This window comes from Phragmites australis, chromosome 3, assembly GCF_958298935.1.
Source record: "Phragmites australis chromosome 3, lpPhrAust1.1, whole genome shotgun sequence".
Taxonomy (NCBI): Eukaryota; Viridiplantae; Streptophyta; class Magnoliopsida; order Poales; family Poaceae; genus Phragmites; species Phragmites australis.
In genome coordinates, this window is record NC_084923.1 from 38,776,282 (window position 1) to 38,794,774 (window position 18,493).

Genomic DNA, 18,493 nt, shown 5'->3' on the forward strand with positions numbered 1-18,493 from the left:
AGCTCTGCGTTTATTTAGCTGCTTTGCCATCAGGACTCCATTTCTTTAGTTGATTCGGCCTAACAGTGATTGGGCACATGGGATTCAAGCCACATGCAGCCCCTCATGCTTCTAGATATCATTGGTTCGGTCTTCGGTGTGGGCGTAGCGTTTTTAATGTTTAAGCCACATACAGCCGCACATGCTTCTACTCTTGCCGAACTCTGACATCTTGGTTTGCTCATCTCATCAGTATCTCTATCTCACTATTTAGGATCATTTGGTAGAGTTTTAATTTTATGGTGAAAATAGGATAAAAGTAATTCTGTGGTGGAAGTGATTTTATTTATAAAATTGTTTGATATACTAGTGGTAGAAGTGATTTTTGAGAAAATATTATATTAAAATCTAGAAGAATTAGCCGAAAATCAGGTGGAAGCTAAATTTTTCAGTTTCCACGTCGCAATACAAATCCTGAAGTGATTCCCGCGCGGAATCCGCTCCCAGACAGAGCGTTTGGCAACACGAGAGCTGATCCCCGCGCGGAATCACTCCACGAAGCGCTATCAAACAGGACCTTAATAAATATACAGTGATTCTCGTACCAAACAGACGTCCTACCTCTAATCCTATATATTATTTCTAAATTTAATAAAAATTACTTACTTTATACCACTTAATTTCTACTACTCCCCTCACATACGTTCTACTCCCAAAAATCTCGCTCCCATATTTCTTCTCCGGCTCGCACGCCCAAACTACCCAACGTGCTACGCGTCGTATACATCAATTACCTCCCGTAGCTCCTAACTGATTCGCATATAGAGCCTGCCACGTGCCCTTACTGTTACTGTTACCTGTAGCAGTTTGCCTTTCCTCATTTCCCAGCCATCCGATTGCTTGGCTTGCATGAGAGCCGTCCTTTCCCTTCCCACGCCTGGAACCATCGAGCGATCAGCAGCCGAAGAAACAAGGTGCAAAAAGAAAGAAAGCGCATTCTCAAATCGGCATCATCTACCTGCATCTGTTCATCCTCAGATTCTTGCGGGAGATCGGCTCGCTGGATCTACCGATCCCCATCCGCGTCCTCCTCATCTGTTCCTGCCCCCAAGCGACGCAAGGTGAGAGCCCACCCCCGCGTCCTCCTCATCCGTTCCTGCCCCCCAGCGACGCAAGGTGAGAGCCCACCCCAAATCGAAACCCTCGCTGTGCGGATTTCGCGCGGTCGCTCCCAGTGGGTCGAGCGATAGCGCTGCAGTGCCGGCGTTCGAGCCCTCGGGGGTGTCTCTCCCCGTGGGTCGAGTTTTTTTTAAGATTGAGAGAGAGAGAGAAAACATGTAGACATGTTTGGTTGATTTGGTGCTTCTTTCGTACTTACATCACAAACGAAACCATAAATAGAGACCTCTATTCTGAGGCTGTTCCAATACCATTATTGTTGCCTAATGCCATGCCCAGCAAGTGTTTGTCAAAATGTCTTCCCACTTAATGGATGCTTTGTTGGATTTGTACTGAGCATGCTCTACTGTCTTACAGGTTTTCATGGTTGGTTCATTGGATTTGTACTGGGCAAATAAGAATTTAGTGGTTGTTTTCCCATGTTACCACTTCTTTGTTTCTGCTAATACAAGAGATTAAACATATGCTGTGATTGTTATGTGTTGTAGATGTATGATTTTACCTGGCAAGTACATTTCCTGTTGCAGTGGGATTCCAGTGTCTCAATGTAACTACCAACTTTGATTCCTTTTTATCAACGATACTGTTGTCCAAAAAGATGCTTGCATTGTACGAATATGTGAATTGCAGGTAGTCCAATTTTGTTCATCCCTATTGCCATTTCATTTCCTATGCTTATTATCTGTTAATCAGCACATATCCTGTGATTAGCCCTCTTTTTTGTAGCGCTCTTCAGTTTGCCGCAGAACAAATCTAGAGGTTGTGGGTTATGAAAAAAAAAAGACCGTGGAGGATCCGCAATATAATAGGTTACATAATGACTCACTGACTCAAGGTGGGCTATAACAATGTTCCAGGCTTCTGCGTAATGCATACCAATTCCCCCCCCCCCCCCCTTTCCCACTCCTATAACCTCGGATTTGTAGTACCTTCTTGCTGCCAGGGAACAGCAGCACTAGGAGTGCAGCCGCAAGTCAAGTACTCCCACTGATGCGCTTCTCAACAGCCAAGGTATTGTTACTGTCAGGCCATATGCAAGATAGTGTTATAACTCTATAATCGCACATGTGTTTCCTGTATTCGAATTATCAGTATTAACGAGATGGTTGACTTATGGCAGATTAGCACTTACCTTAGTTTGTTTTAGCAAAACCATGAAGGATCTTTACTTGCGATTTATTTTGAGCAGGTGTTTTGATATGACACACCCTTCTCAAACTCATAAACTGTGTCCTGTTGAAAATATGAGTTCAGGATTGAGAACATTTTTTTCCACAGGGACAGAATCCTTCTGCAAGAGAACTAAGTACATGCGCACTTGATGGGCTGAACTAATGATTCTCATGGAGGTGTCGTTCATTTTAGTATTTTACTGAGTTTACCCCCTGCTTCACGTGATTCATGTGTTTATTGACCTGTTAATTATGAATGAGTACCAGTTGATCATTGCACGATTCACAGATTTGGAGTTTTCTTCTGTCAGGATGGTTGGAACTTCTCAATATCCTAGGATTTGGTGTTTTACGGTGTTCAAGTACATGTCTTCTCTTAATGTACTAGGATTTTGAGGAGCCATGCATACATGAGAGTGGTCCTTCAAGATATATTTGGACAAGGAATGTCAGATGCATGCAATTTATAGTCAACTAGCTGTCAAGGTTATTTCTTAGGTCAACTAATAGTTTAGGTTTTCCATTGCAAAAACACACGTCATCTCCAACGAACACACCTGCATAGTTCCGACCAGCATATAAGTACTGAATTACATATGCCTACCTGCTATTCTTCAAATCGCTCTACCACTCCAGCATTGATATACAGTTTCCTCCGATGATTTTAAAACTACTTGATAGTTGGTAATTGTCACAAGATTTTGTCACACTTTGTCACTACTAGATATGTCTACTCACCCTGCTTGCTTCCGCATTCTCTTCTAGTAAACAGGTGCGAAATACAACTGTCACCTCAAATATGTTGTTTCTCGTGTAGTGGAAGGGAAGTTCTCAAAGGAGATTGATAAATGACTACGTATCCAAATATGATGCATCTTTTCGGTGCCTCACATGAAGCTAACTTGAATTTTCAACACAAGCAATTTCTTTTGCTACATTATGATGTGATGTCGTGGAGCTTCATGCTATTCTCAATTTTGTAAGAAATATGCTATTATCAATTTTGTAAGAAATATCCTTGATATTGAAATATGGATGCCTGTATTATACGTGGCAACAGTTGATATTCATTGCGCTGGCCAATTGTTGATCTTCATCGTGCCCACGGCAACGCACGGGGCACCTGCTAGTATATATGGATGTTGATTTGTATACAAAATGTCAATCTCTTAGATGAGATAAACCAACTAGTGAAGACTGCATGAGCCTATCGTTGCTCATCGGTTAAAACCTTGAGTAATGTAAGACGGCTAGAAGTACATGCTCATTTTCTGTCAAGAAATTTTGAAAAGACCTATATGTCATTAACACAGTGATATCACGATACACTATTTTTCAGAAACAGGGTTATGCTAATATAGATAAGGCATCGCCGTACCGGATATGGGTACAACTGTATTGGATACATGTACGACTGTGTCAATGAAGTATGGTTGATATATTGGGAGAGACTACTAGTTCCAATAATCTGGCTTCATTTATCTTAGCTGTCATCTTATACATATCTTTCCCTAAAAAAATATGGCTCATTCTTGTTACTGACAAGCATTTATTTGTCATGGTGTTGTTATCAGTTATTTCTGCATGTTAAGATTAAGATGATAGGAATGACAATACGAGGATTCATGCAGTTGAAATGTGTATAAACAATTGGAAAAAGTCTATTTCGACCTTACTCAACTCTTGCCCTAGTATGATTTTCCTCCTGCAATCAGAAAACTAGATATTGAACAACCTCAACTATAAAAAACTGGACACTCTGACTCCATTTGAAGGCGGTTTTGGCTTATGTGGCGCAAACGTGACATCAATTTTTGCCATGCAGGCTAATTTTTCTCTAGTGTAGACATTGGTTTGACACGTGGACGTTGATAGTGGGGCCACATAGATGGCATGATGCGCCTGTGCACCATTGGTAGAAACATTGCCGTGTCACCCCACTCGGGTAGTGTTGCCGTAGTCATGCACACCACCATGCCGCGCAGGTCTACATCTCCCTCCTCGCCTCTTCTCCCCAACCTCCCTCCTCTCCACCCCCACCTCCTCTCGCAAAACCGCGCCTTGGTCACCCAATTGACCCTTCCTGCAACAACGGCGGCCTGCCATGGCACTTGCCGCCGTCCCTCTCTCTCCTCATTCGCCATGCGCTCCTCGCCAACCCAGACCACACCTCCGCACTCAACATCCTCTCTGCAGTCCCTGTGCATGACTTTGACACCGTCTTGAACGCGCTCGCCATGCTTCGCGCCGCTCGAGATCTCCACTGTAAGGGCACCCTCCACCACCCTCGTGCAAGCTCCCCCTCTGTCGTCCACGTGCTTGCGTGCTCCGAACACCTCACCGAGGCCGCCACGCTCCTCGACCACTCATGGCGAACTTAAGTATGTAGATCTTCCTTATTGGGATCAGGATCATTACCATAAAATCAGTTAAAGCGGATGGAGTATCATAGACAATTTCTTATGACCCGTCACTAACAAAATATCTTCAGACGATTGCTAAGACAAACATGTCTGTAACAAGACCGATGTCTGGGTATGCTTGAACTCATATATGGTTTTTATAAATCCGTCTATTACTATCATACAGACGCAGACAACGTTTAGAAAAACCCATCTGTGATATTGTCACAGACGGTTTCTTGTAAGATATGTCTAGATCTGTATGATAAAAATAAACGGATTTTATGAAAACCCATCTATATTTAAAGATCTAGAAACTATTTTAAATTTGATCACTCATTTCACGTGGCTCTTTTGGCTTCGATAACACATAACTTGCTTGTCTCCCCTGACTCTTTGGCTTCTCACACGCACAACCTGATCGTCTCCCCTCAATATAAAACGACGAGGAGTGCTCATCTTCCTCGCTCTACCCGTTGCCATCCGAGTGTTCATATCTCCCCCCCCCCCCCACACACACACATCTACGGATTTTTTTTTTTTTTTTGCATCGGAGAAGCGAGAGCTAGAGGCTGAATCCCTTTCACTGCACTGAGGTAAGGATCGTAGGGTTCCCATCACGATTTTGTTAGGGTTTCTTAGCGTTAGTGTCGATGTGTGTAACTAAGGGTAATGTCTTGTTTCCGTCACAGAGGTTGTCCCTATGTCTGCTTCCACGATGCGGATGTTGGCGTCAACTTCGACCGAGTAGACTTCATGTTCTTTGCTACTGTAAAGGGCACCTATGTGACCCTATTTTTGATGTGAATCACATTCTCCATTTCGTTCTTGCAGATGAAAATTTCTTCATTACTATTCGTCATAGAGATATTTTCATGAACTACAAGACTCGTTTGAATGCATATTTCTTACTTAATCATGGCTGGTGTCAAAGGTTTATGGGTAGTTGTACTAAATGAGGGCAAAGGATCCTTCTATGTGCAATTGAAGCTTGAACGCTTTGGGATACGTAATAGAATCTTTGTTTTAAGGCGCATTTTCTTGACTTTTGACTGCTCTCGTCTCGCCCTAATCTCGTGTCTAGGTCACTACGGATGGTGGGAAGAATCCTGTTCACGACAACGACTCCGCTCTTTGTTGAGTGGGTAATTTTCTTTTCTTTTGGTAGCAATGCAGTCTAATTCTGGCTCATGCATGAGATAGTTAAGATGGAGCATGATCCGAATAACTGCAAGATGCTCGTTGAAGATGATGTCTGGGTTGACGTTGTGCTAAAATACAAGAGGTTGAGATGATGCCAATTATTTCATCTTTTTGGAAAACAGCGGCGATCGACCAATGATGCCGATCATTTTGTTCTTTTGGAAGACGATGTCTCCATGATGTCAAGCATCTCATCCTTTTGGACGATGACATCGTAAATGATGTCTATCATCTCGTCCTTTTGGAAGACAACATTGCCAATGATGTATAGTTAGGGATTGTGTATAGCTAGTCAGGTTTATGTGTTCTAAACAATATGTGATGTGCATCCGTGTGATGTTCTTAATCTTTGTGATATGTAAATACCTATGTTGAAATTCTAAATAATGTGTGATTGATATTATGAACAATGTGTAATCAATGTTCTGAATAATATATCAATGCATTATGTCAATGCCTGTGATGTTGTTTAATTTGTTAATTATGAAGTGTATGTCATATCATGAGGGCAGTCAGGAAGCAAAATTATTTATAGGGGAAAAGAGTCATAAAGACGATTATTAAAAAACTCTGTCTATGACACTTAATACAAATAGGTTTCAATAAAACAAAAATCATATGGGACTCTTACTACTCACATATGGGTTTTCACAAAAACCATATGCGATCATTACTATGATTTTCCAGAACGTTTGTATGTGTAACTCTATTATATACGGAGTTGTAACCATCTGTAATAAGTTCAACATCACAAACACTTATGTAGAGACATAATCTATAACAGTTCGTGATAGAGTTTAAAATCTGTTTGTAATAACTCTTCTGAGGTAGTGGATGTAGCATAGACATCATCTAGTGTTTCCATTCATCCATGTTCCTGTGTCTGGGATCTGAATTCGCTGTGGACCCTTTGTTTGTTCTGCAGAGGCCTATGATTTGCTGGATCCAAATGGCAAAATCACTATAAAATGGTATTATGCTGCTGTGGACTCCTGATGGATATGTCGCAAGTAGCACGCCCACATCAACAGCTGTATCTCTTTCATCTTCAACTTAGTAGGCCCTGATCTGTCCTATTGAATGGGCCAGTTTGACTTGTGTGATACATTTTGTAACATACGTTACAGACAACAAGGATGGCACCCAGTTCTGTGTCAGCATGTTATGCGCATCTGGTTCGTGATTTCCTGTAAAATGCCTCCTCCATGCTGTCGTCACAATGTACAACTATCAACAATTCCGGCAAATTGGAGCTCCTGGGTGGCAGCTGGGGTGGACATGGGCAAAGAAAGAGGTCACATGGCCGATGGTTGGGGCACAGACCACCGAACAGGGTGACTGCTCAAAGTTCAAGGGCAACGTTCCCGGTTCCCAACAGCTGCAGGAGAGATCCCACGATCGTCTGATTTACTTACAGGAACTCCATACAATATGCAAATTGCCAATTGCTGCATCCTCCTTCCAGATTAGTGTAGGTATCACTGGGGCTACCAATAAGACGGTTGAAGTGCCACAGCAGCAGCATCTCTCTCCCTTTCTTATGAGCCGGCCTGCCTTCTCACCGAGCCTTGCTCCGCGCCGTCACCGGATGGATGGAGTGCCATCAAAACACACCGCGCCGGTCGGAGTCACTGCCCATGCTGTAGCACAGATCCCCTCCCCCTTGGCGACGGTGCGGTCATCGTCCCGACCGATTCTGGCGTTAGTTTTGTGCATCGGGGACACCTTTGAGTTTGGGAAGGAATAAAGAAAAAGGTTTTTTTTTTAGATTTATACCATTATGAATATCATAGCTTTTGAAATATGCCATTACAAATCCGAAAGATGTCATTACAAGTCTAACGAAATTGGATACATGCAATTTCAGCTCTATATCGTACCATTTCTCACTGTCGTATTTCCGTATGGACAATTTGACCCCCTCTCCCCACGGCGACTGGAAGAGAGGAGCTCGTCACCAGAACTTTTTGCACCGAAGCAGATCTAGCCATTGAGATTGAATGTGGGGCCAGGCGCCCGCTGACCGGTCAAAATAGCTTGACCAGGGTCAGCTCGCCGACAAGCGTGCGGGCTGCAATGGCGCGTTTCGTCGCCGGTGAACCTGGCAGCAGTTCAGCACAGGGTCATCACCTACGACTTCAATACGAGACGACGAACACATGTAGTAGATCTCGCCATACAAGTCTAGCCAGAGCACAGTCGGTGCGGCAGCGCTCGGAGCTCCACGGTGGGCCGCACTGGCGTTGCGCCAGAGCTCAACCGACACACACCAGACAATGCGCTCGACTCGTCAAGGGAGGCTGCACGGCGATGGTTCGACGATGAGGTGGCGGAGGGAGTTGCCGATGCCATTGAAGAAGACGGATGGCACGCTCAATCCGTGGGGAAAATGACGGGATCCAGTTGGAGAAGGTCGATGAAGCTTCGCGTGACCTCCCGCCTTGCTCCTTGGGGCTCGGGCTCGGCAGATGCATGCACGAGTACGGTGGAACCGGTCCATGGTGCAGTGGAGCTTGGCGACGGTGCTGCAAAACGACAAATTGGAGCTCGGTGCAACGAAATGGAGGGGAGAGGGATAGAGTTGAGATTGAGATGAGGAGCGCCAAGTTAAAGCGAGCTCGGTCTCTCTCTCCCACACAGGTGCGCAGCGACGATGGGACGCTGCTCGGGCATTGCTGGTCGCGTGGCAGCAACGACCTGCCGAGATAAAACAGGAGGAAGGATGGCAAATTGACAAGCGGGCCCCACAAGAGCAGCTTGGGGGCAAAACGGTCCATACGGAAATACGGGAGTGAAACGGTACGAAATGGCAGGTATCCGATTTTATTAGTTTTATAATAGCATCTTTTTCACTATCCAATTTGTAATGATATATTTTAAAACCGTGATATTTATAATACTATAAATCTAAAAAAATCCTATAAAGAAAATGGTCTGGGAATCAATTTCGTGAAATTATTCTGGGTGGTGATGAATTTGGAAGAGGATTGGGCAACGATTTTGGGGAAAATAAAGCTCACTGTGGCTGCAGATGAAGACCAAGCTCGAACTCGTGTGCGCGAGACAGGCGTCGACATGGACTCCATCCAGATCTGTGAGGCCTCCGCGAGCTCCATGGTTAGCGTGCGGTGGCACTAGATGCCTGGAGGCAGTGGCGCTGGTGAGCTTCATGTAATCATGGCGGGCTGGCGAAGGAGTGGGGCACCATCACGCGTAGGAGACCCACCGAGCTGGCCGCCACGCTCCACGCCGCTGTCGTGCTGCTATGGGAAGCAGAAGAAGAAAGACAAGGAAAAGGAAGGAGGAGCGAGAAAGGAATGAGAGAGGGAAGAGGCTGACGGGTGGGGCTCGTTTGGCCGTGGGACCGAGAGAAGAAGTTTTTCTTTTCAGAGGAAGAAGGTAATGGCAAGTCTTTTCACACCCTCTTCACCGGAAATGATTATTTAATTTACTACAGTATGCTATAGAGAAAACAACAAATTCGAAATGATTATTTAATTTGTTGTAGTGTGATACAGACAAAACCATAGTTTGTCCGGTCTGCTTGTTGGCAGCCATAAGAGTAGAAGTGGCAATGGCACATATTACCTGCGTATCCATAGGTAAAAACCTTAATGGATGTGGGAACGGATCTTATTCTTTACTCATGAGTTTAGATACGGGGTTAACTTTAAACCCAATGAATAGACAAAAATGATCATAAAAAGCGACACCTATGCCTATTTTGCTCGTATACCTGTGCCAAATCAATTAATAGCATATAAACTAGCAGTCCTAGGATTTTTCTTATCTCATTCCCTCCCACCCCTTCGTCATGGGCAACTCCCTTAGGGTTTTGTCTGCAGCACACCATAGCAAATTAACTTTCTACTCAGTCCACCATTGGTACGAAGTGAGTTAACTTTTTACTGCTCTTAATATGCCTCCTATCATGGTTATATTTTTTCCCTACAAAGGTTCTAATGAGTTTTGTGCATTTCATAGTAAGGATTCACCTTACCTACAATCTGCAATTGATGGCCCTGGCAAATGGACTGACCAGTTTCTCGTCCAATGCACTTCCCACATGTGCCCGATAAGAATCCACTGCCATGTGAAGCTTGATTACAAGGAATGCTGGAGAGTGAAAACCACTATCACAAATTTCAACTTCCGCATGAATTACACACAGTGGAACTTGGTCGTTCAGCATCCAAACTTTGATAATATCACCCAGGTGTTCATCTTCAATTACAAACCACTCACCCCATAAGGGGCCGGCATAAGTAAGTTAGCTTGTGTTCCTTTTTAAGAAGAATCAAAATGAACCTCCCTCCCTCCCTCTCTCTGATGTAGTTCTTTTTTCCCATTTCAGATGATGCAGCAATGTCCTGGGGTGTAAAATTCTATAACGATTTGCTGATGCAAGCCGGTAAACTTGGGAATGTGCAATGACCCCCCCCCACACACACACACACTTTTTATTCATGAGGAATGTGCTTAATGGCGACAGTGAGCGAACTCCCGATCTCTCCACCAAAAATCTCCAAATCCCTCATATTCATACCAAATCCTCTCTGCCCTCCCCGTCCATCGTCCAGATCCTTCCTTCCCTAGCACAGAGAGCCCCATTCTCCCCCCTCGCCTCCATCCTTTGCTGGACGCGTCACCTTCTGATGTCGTCGTCATTTCATCCACGTCCCGTTTATATAGGACTTCTGAGTTTTAGATCCAAGCTAGAGCCTCAAATGGGTGTAGATCCACCCTCTTCTGCACCGGTCCTTCTGGCGGACTTGTGTGTGAAGTTGAAGGGCAACATTGTCGCAGTTATGCTAAGATTGCGAAAGGTTGGGGCACCGTCCTTGGGGTATCTGGACACGGAGAGTGGCCGCATTCAGCCTCACCTTCGCATCCTCTTTCAAGGCGTGTTTACTCCCCTGGTCCGGCAGATGTGCGGCAGTCTGATGAAGAGCCGAGTCACAGAGTCAATGGAGTGAATGAGCCTTCCTCAAGCCCCTCAACAGTGTCTTCCCAGTCTGCGAGGTCCTCTCAGCAGTGAGGGATGAAATTTACTACAGATATATCTGCTCACCAACCTTGCAGCAGCATTGGGGATAACGTCTCTCAATGACATTTTCAGATCAGGCAAAGTCAGGAAGTGGAGACACACCTTTCTGATGCTCAGTGTTCCTCCCAGTTGTCCAAGGCGGCCTTGTAGTGCTTGGAGTCACCGGACGGTGTGTTTGGAGGCTTGCAGACCAGCGGCAGTTTGATGGCTCAAAAGGCACCTCAGCTCAAGAACATTGAAGAAGGTCACCCACATCCCTACCAGCAACGCAACAACAAGCTTGATGATGCTTCCGCGACTAGTGATAGCTACAACATTCATCATCTCCCCTACGCTGGTGTCCATTCTGAGCTAGAGCGTTGGGCTCGAGGTTTGAATCTTGATTTGGAGACATGGATCACGGTGAAGCCGAAGTTCTGGTGGCATAAGATGCATGTGCATTCAAAGCCTTCCTCTGCTAGGGAGTCGGCCTTAAAGATGAAGCAACAGCCAAGTTCTCTCCTCTCTTTCAAAAGACTACAAGGAAGGTGCTTCAATTGCTTTGCTTTCGACCACAAGGTTGCTTCCTACCGAGACCTAACTAAATGCTGGCTCTGCAACTATTTTGGACATCGTTCTTTTGAGTGCAGTTTGAATCTTCCCAAAACAATCCACTGGCCCACTAGTAATCTTTCACATCCACAGAAACCTTCACAGGTTCTTCTCCCGCAGTTTTCACCCCGCTGTGCCCTATCAGAACCTCTAATCCCCTCGTCTTCCAAGCTATCTCCCCCCTCATTCTCCTCCGCAATGGCTAGATTCCTCGGAGATCCGGTGGCAAGGCCGTTGGAAGATTTCGCCATGGTCTCGACCACATGCTGCATTGAGTGGTGGAAAGAATTGCTCCTAGACAGAGTTGCCGTTTATTGGCTAGTAGGGGCCCGACCACAGACTCGGACGCCCTAATGATGGAGTTCCACATCGCTATCCATGAGTGCCGGCTGGTGAAGCACCATCCAGAGGACTTCTTGATCATCTTCGGCAACAAAAGTGCTAGGGATGCGGTCGTCAACGCTCACGATTGTCTTACCGGGGTCGTGAGTTTCACTTTGCGGTATGGAGTGAAAGAAGGCAATCTAACTCGACCAACTAGGGGTTTCGTGTTCGTCTGCGGATTGAGGGTCTCCCAGCTCATGCTTGGTTTGAGGAAGTTGTTGCTTTGGTCATTGGGAGGCACTGCGCTCTACACTATGTTGAAGAACAATCAAGGAGAAGAGAGCACACACGAGCATATGACCTTTGGGCTTGGTGTAACAGCAATGACATCATCCCAAAGATCGTCTGGATGACCATCCCTGATGCCGATCGTGAACTGCCTCTGATTTCCATTCCTTTGCTTCAAGTTGAGATTCGCTATGATAGGCCAACAGATGTCAAGAGAGGACATACTTACAGGCTTTTCATCCACTTAGAGGTTATCTAGGATTTGGCATTCCTCACCAACAACACCCCTGATCCACTCTAGTGCAACAGGCATTGGGAATGCTTGTTGGACTAGTAGTACGACATCCTGGATGGCGACATGCACGTTGATTACTTTCCTCACCGCCCCTGCCGTCAATAGGGTGGCGGTCACAGGGACCGGGATGAGAGTGCTGACGATGATTGACACCAACGTAGCCCATGCCAGCACTGAAGCTGCTCCCTTTTTTCACAGCTCTCGCGCCCTTGCCACGATGAGGGCAGTGCTGTCCAGGGTGGGGAGCACTGTAGGAGGTACGAGCGTCACGTGGCTGGCGCTGCGCCTCTCCTTTCAAGCTCTCCCTCCAGAAGCTCAGTTCGCCGTCGTCACCAGGGGGTCCAGAAGTGGCAGTGGCACAAGGTCTCCTGTGCGTCGCCAGTTGCAAGATCTGCACACTGCCTCACCAGAAGATCCTTTCTCTTCCCAGGAAGGTGAAGTGTTGCTGATGCACACTTCCCCCATCAAGACACTAAGCTCTGCTCCCTATGCCTACGATCCTATGCTTGATGAAATGGTTACTAGCCTCACATATGCAGGTCTCCTTAGCCCTTCTCTCCCACGGCTGGCTTCCACACACCTCTCCATGACTCCAGCGGCCTTTGACGCGACCACGGAGGACATCGGTGGGACGATCAACAACTCCAACATCCACAAGATCGAGACCGGAGATCGTGATGGTAAACAAGTTTGTGCTCTAGCACCAAACACTCAGAGCATGATGCTTCACCTGCCTACCTCCATGGGAGCATGTGGGGTCCAAAGGTATTCAAGAAGGAAGCACCAATCGAGAGAGTACCCCAATCAGGATGTCTGAGCACGACACCAACGCCGATCATGTCAATACTGAGGTACAAAATTTGAAAGATCTTGTTCTTCAGTCACAGTGACACCTCCTCCTCCCCTGTGTTCAGAGCCACCTATTTCAAGTCCTCCTTTGCGCGCTTCTACATAGCACACACCGCAGATACATAGATGCAGTGTTAGATTTGCAAACAAACCTAAATGAGGCAAAACATGTAAGCATCTTGTGCAAGAAGTCCTTGACAAAAAATTAGCCGAGCTTTCACTGCCCAGTGTGCCTAACAAATCTTTATCTGATAGCTATTTGCAGCGCTTTGGACAGCCTCTCAGCAAACCTGCGATGGAGGTTATCAACATGCTGGTGGATATGGGGAATCTTCTCAAGTCAAAGAAATCCAAGAGGGTGGCACCCATGGAGGTGGCATCGACATGATGGGAAGGACGTTGACAGGAAGAAGATGCATTGCTTGGTCTCTTATGGATGTTTGCAGTTGTGTTCTGAGCATCTCTGGTTGTTTCGCCATTGGTGGCTCTCCTTCTGCGTTCGGTAGTGGTGGTTTGTGTTTGTCGTGCCAAGAGCTATCCGCCCCCGGGGGGTTACCAAATTTTGCTCTAGTAGTTATTAGTTGCTTCTTGCTTCTTGTCAATGCATTGAGCTTCAAAAAGATAGGTGGGCTGAATCAGTGGAGACGAAAACTGCAACAAAGGAAGACCATTAGCTATCAGATGATGTCCTCATCAAATTTTGTACCTTCTCACCCTATCAATCAGCTTCCTAGTAGTGCTTTGTGTTCCTTTCATGGCTCAATTAATTGCAATATTCTGTGCTGGAACGTCTGTGGATTAAACTCCCTGGTGAGAAGATCCTCTGTGCAAATCATGGTGGCTTCCTCGACGGCCAAAATTTTCAGTCTGCAAGAAACTAAAATATAGGTTTGGACTCAACAAGATGTCGTAGAAACCCTAAGACCTAAGTTCGCACAATCTTTCACTTTTCTTCCATCTTTGGGGGCTAGTGTCAGCATACTTCTTGCTTGTTCTTCAAATCACTTCTCCCTAAGTAACGTCACAACAACAGAACACACCATTTTGTCATATATAATAATGCTCAACGATAATGTCACATGGTCATTAACCACGGTATATGGACCACAAACAGAAGAGCAGAAGTTGGCTTTCCTTGAAGAACTAAAGGGAGTCAAGCAACAGGTGCGTGACGAATGACTTTTATTAGGAGATTCAATCTAATCAAAAGAGCCAAAGATAAAAACGACGGTAGACTAAATCACCGTTTGATGGGGAGATTCAAGCGAACTATTGATGAACTTCAAATCAGAGAACTACCGCTTAAAGGGAGATGTTATACCTAGAGAAATGAACAAGAGTGCCCAACGCTGACCCGATTTGATCAATGCTTTCCCACACCAGAATGGGACCTTTTGTTCCCTCGGGCAGTTCTCCATGTTATATCTTCGATGGCTTTGGATCATTGTGCATTGCTGATCAATGTTGAGGAAGTTTCAATGAAATTTTCAGGTTTCCGCTTCGAATCTTTCTGGGTTCAGATGACAAATTTCCTAGAAACCATTTAGGAAGCATGGGAACAACCATTAAACATAGTGAATCCCTTGTTAAGGCTTTGGGTCAAACTAAACAGAACAACAAAGGCTTTAATGGTTTGGGCACGTAGAACAATTGGAAACATCATGTTACGCTTGGCAATTGCGAATGAAGTAATCATTAGATTGGATGTGGCTTAAGAATAGAGAATGTGACTTCAAATGAGAGGGATTTCAGACGGCTACTTAAGAAAAAAGTGTTGGGCCTTGTGATGATTGAATGTACCCGTCTGAGATAGCACTCAAGAATGACATGGGTCCAAAAGGGTGACACGAATTCAAAATTCTTCCAAATTAGAGCCAACACATGTCGGAGGAAACACCTCATTCAATCCTTACAAATGGAAGAAGGGTTCGCTATAAATGCCACTGATAAGGAGGTGGAAGTCCTGAGATACTTCAAAGGTCAATTGGGCACTATCAGAGAGAACTTTGCCTTCAATGGGAGCAACTGGGCTACCAAAGGATTGACCTATCTAAGCTTGAACAACCGTTCTTGGAGGAAGAGATTGAGTACAATATAAAGAACATGCCAAAGGAGAAATCACCAGGTCCCGATGAATTTCTGAGGATCTTTTACAAAACTTCTTGGAACCTTATAAAGGAAGATGTGGTAGAAGCAATTCAGAGTTTCCATAGTCTAAATGTTCCGGATCTTGCTCTCTTGAATGAGGCCTTCATCCTTCTGTTGCCAAAAAAGGAAGAGGCTTTGAGGATGGCAGATTATCGTCCGATTAGTCTGATCAAAGTGTCTCTAAGATCATAACAAAGATATTAGCAAACTGATTGGGAAAGAGAGGCAAACATATTGTTTCAATCAGCCAAAGTGCATTCATCAAGAAAAAGATGCATTCATGATAATTTCATCTACGTCCAAAGTGTAACATGAGAGCTGCAAAGATCAAACAAACTAGCTTTGTTCATCAAACTCGATATCTCGAAGGCTTTTGATTCTTTAAATTGGCCTTATTCGCTAGAAGTGATGCAAGCCATAGGCTTCGGCCAAAGATGGAGAAACTGGATATCTAAGCTCTTAAGAACTTCCACCTCGAGAGTGCTTCTCAACGAACAGCCAGGACAACAAGTTTGACACGCCAGAGGCCTTCATCAAGGGGACCCCTTGTCGCCGATGCTTTTCATAATAGCAATCGACCCCTTGCAACGATTGATTGAACTAGCGGCACAAAAAAAAATCATCAAACTTGTGCTACCACAAGGGGCAACCATGAGATGCTCTTTATATGCAAATGATGAAGCCATTTTTGCTCGTCCAGACACCTTTGACCTTATGACAATCAACATGATTCTTTCAGTGTTTGAGAAATGCTCTGGGTTGGCAATGAACATGTAGAAAACTGAAATTTACCCAATACGTTGCAAGGGAGTTCACATGGGGTTGTTACTACAAAACTTCTCAAGCAAGATATGTGAATTTCCATGCCGCTATCTGGGTTTACTGCTACACACCAGAAGATTGAAGAGATCAGACATCCAATTGGTGATTGATAAGCTCGGAAGTAGGCTGCTGGGATGGAAAGGCAAATTCTTGTCCTTGGTGGGAAGAGAAACTTTAGTTAAGACAGTCATCTCATCGCATCTGATCTACCTTCTTACAGTGTTCCCTCTTCAAAAATGGCTCGCTAAAAAGGTTGATCGGATTAGAAGAGCATTCCTCTGGAGAGGCGACGATTCGAAGAAAGTCACGGGGGGCACTGCCTGGTAAACTGGGACACGATGTGCATGCCAAAGACCCTTGGAGGTCTAGGAATTTTAGACTTGCAGTGATTTACTCATGCTCTTCGGCTTAGATGGTCATGTTATAGTTGGAAAGAAGGGGAAAGGCCTTGGGCACAAATGTGATTACCCTGTGATCAGGCAGATCAGGATATGTTCAATGCTTCAACTGTTGTAACCCTTGGAGATGGCAAGAAAATGCTCTTTTGGCAATCTCGTTGGATCAATGGCCAAGTCCCGAAGAATTTCCCTGAGTATTTATGCAAAATCTAGAAGGAAAAAATAGTTGGTCTCCAAGTCACTTCCAAATCACAAATGGATTAATTGGCTAGGTTCAATATAAACACAACTAGAGCTTGATCAATTGGCGCTACTCTGGCAGAAGTTACAAGGGTTGAGCATCACCGAAGGCTCCCAAGACTCCATCTCTTGGAGATGGACTAAAAACGGAGAGTACAATTTGAAAAGTGCATATCACATACAATTCTTAGGAAAGTTCAGAAGGTGCAACATGAAAAACATATGGAAAGCAAAAGTAGAACTCAAATACAAGAACTTTTCGTGGATCCTCCTTCAAAACAAGATTCTAATGGGAGACAATTTGGCCAAGCGAGGCTGGGGGAACACCAAAGTCTGTCGTTTATGCAATCAAGAGGATGAGACGGCCACTCATTTGTGTAAGGATTGCCCTTTCACTAAAGAAACATGGCATCAGATTACCATATGGTTCAGTCTAGAACAACTTCTTCAGATGGCCTCCTTCTAGATAATTCGAGCATGGTGGCACCAAGCCAAGAAGCATATAGATCACACTCACAGAGGAGGTTTCAACGTCATTTTCATATATTTATGGTGTTATAATTGGAAGGAACGCAATAGAAGAATTTTTCAAAATCACATGTTGCTCGCTCAAAGGGTCGCTACTCTGATCAAAGGCTCTGTCAAGGTTAGGAAAGATGCATGGAGGGAGCAAGTTGAAGGATCAAACGACAATTAGTTCTTCTTCAGCGATAGGATCTAAGCAGATATGGTTTTTTCTCTCATTTTTGTGCCCTTGTGTGTTTGGTTTTGGGATCCACTCCCTTCTATGTTGTTCCCAAGCCAGGAGAGGTTTGGGCTTGGCACAGTACGCTGTGTTTCATTTATCTTTTTCTCTCTTTTCCTTCTAATATGTGAAAAATTAGTAGAGCTCCTGCTATCCCTTTGAAAAAAAGAATGTGCAATCAGACCTCTCCGTAAGGACCAGACTTTCACCGTCAAAAAGGGATGGGTGTTCCCACGCAAGTGTACTTCAATGGCAATAATTGTGTCATGCCATCTCTCAAGAATTACCCATGGCCGCCTAATGCAAGCCCACTAACAAAACAAAACCGTAGCGGACATGGAGGGGAGGGGATGGATAGAGGGCAGTGGCTCTAGGGACACGAGTAGCAGTGATGAATCGAGAGAAACAAAGAACAGAATGTGTCATGATCATGACTGCTATTGGGAGCACACCAAGTCTGAAGCTGCCCAGCGTGGGTCTGAAAGGGGCTAGACCGAAGGCCTGATCTGTAGAGAAAAGGCTTCAACAACCTTCTTGTACCCAAGTGCGGAGTGGGCCAAATGAGCACTGCTTCGTGCGAATATGTTGGCTGGTCCTGAGCTGGCAAAGAGCAAGTGGAATCAGAACTCTAAACTACCTTCTTCCTTCTCCGTATGTTCTTCCTCCTCCTCCTCTCTCTCAAACCTCATGTTATGCTACTGATTTCCAGTTATACCTCAATAAAGAACACCATATGATTGAGTGACTAAAGTAGGATCATAATATTTGGTATCAGAGCTTCACAATCCTAGCGGAAGTTCCTGAATACCTC

At 44.9% G+C, this 18,493-nt stretch overlaps 1 pseudogene; it reads left to right on the plus strand.

The window, feature by feature from the left end:
- Positions 1-888: 888 nt before the first annotated feature.
- LOC133910706 (COBRA-like protein 3) lies at positions 889-18,056 on the plus strand (annotated as a pseudogene).
- Positions 18,057-18,493: the final 437 nt, after the last annotated feature.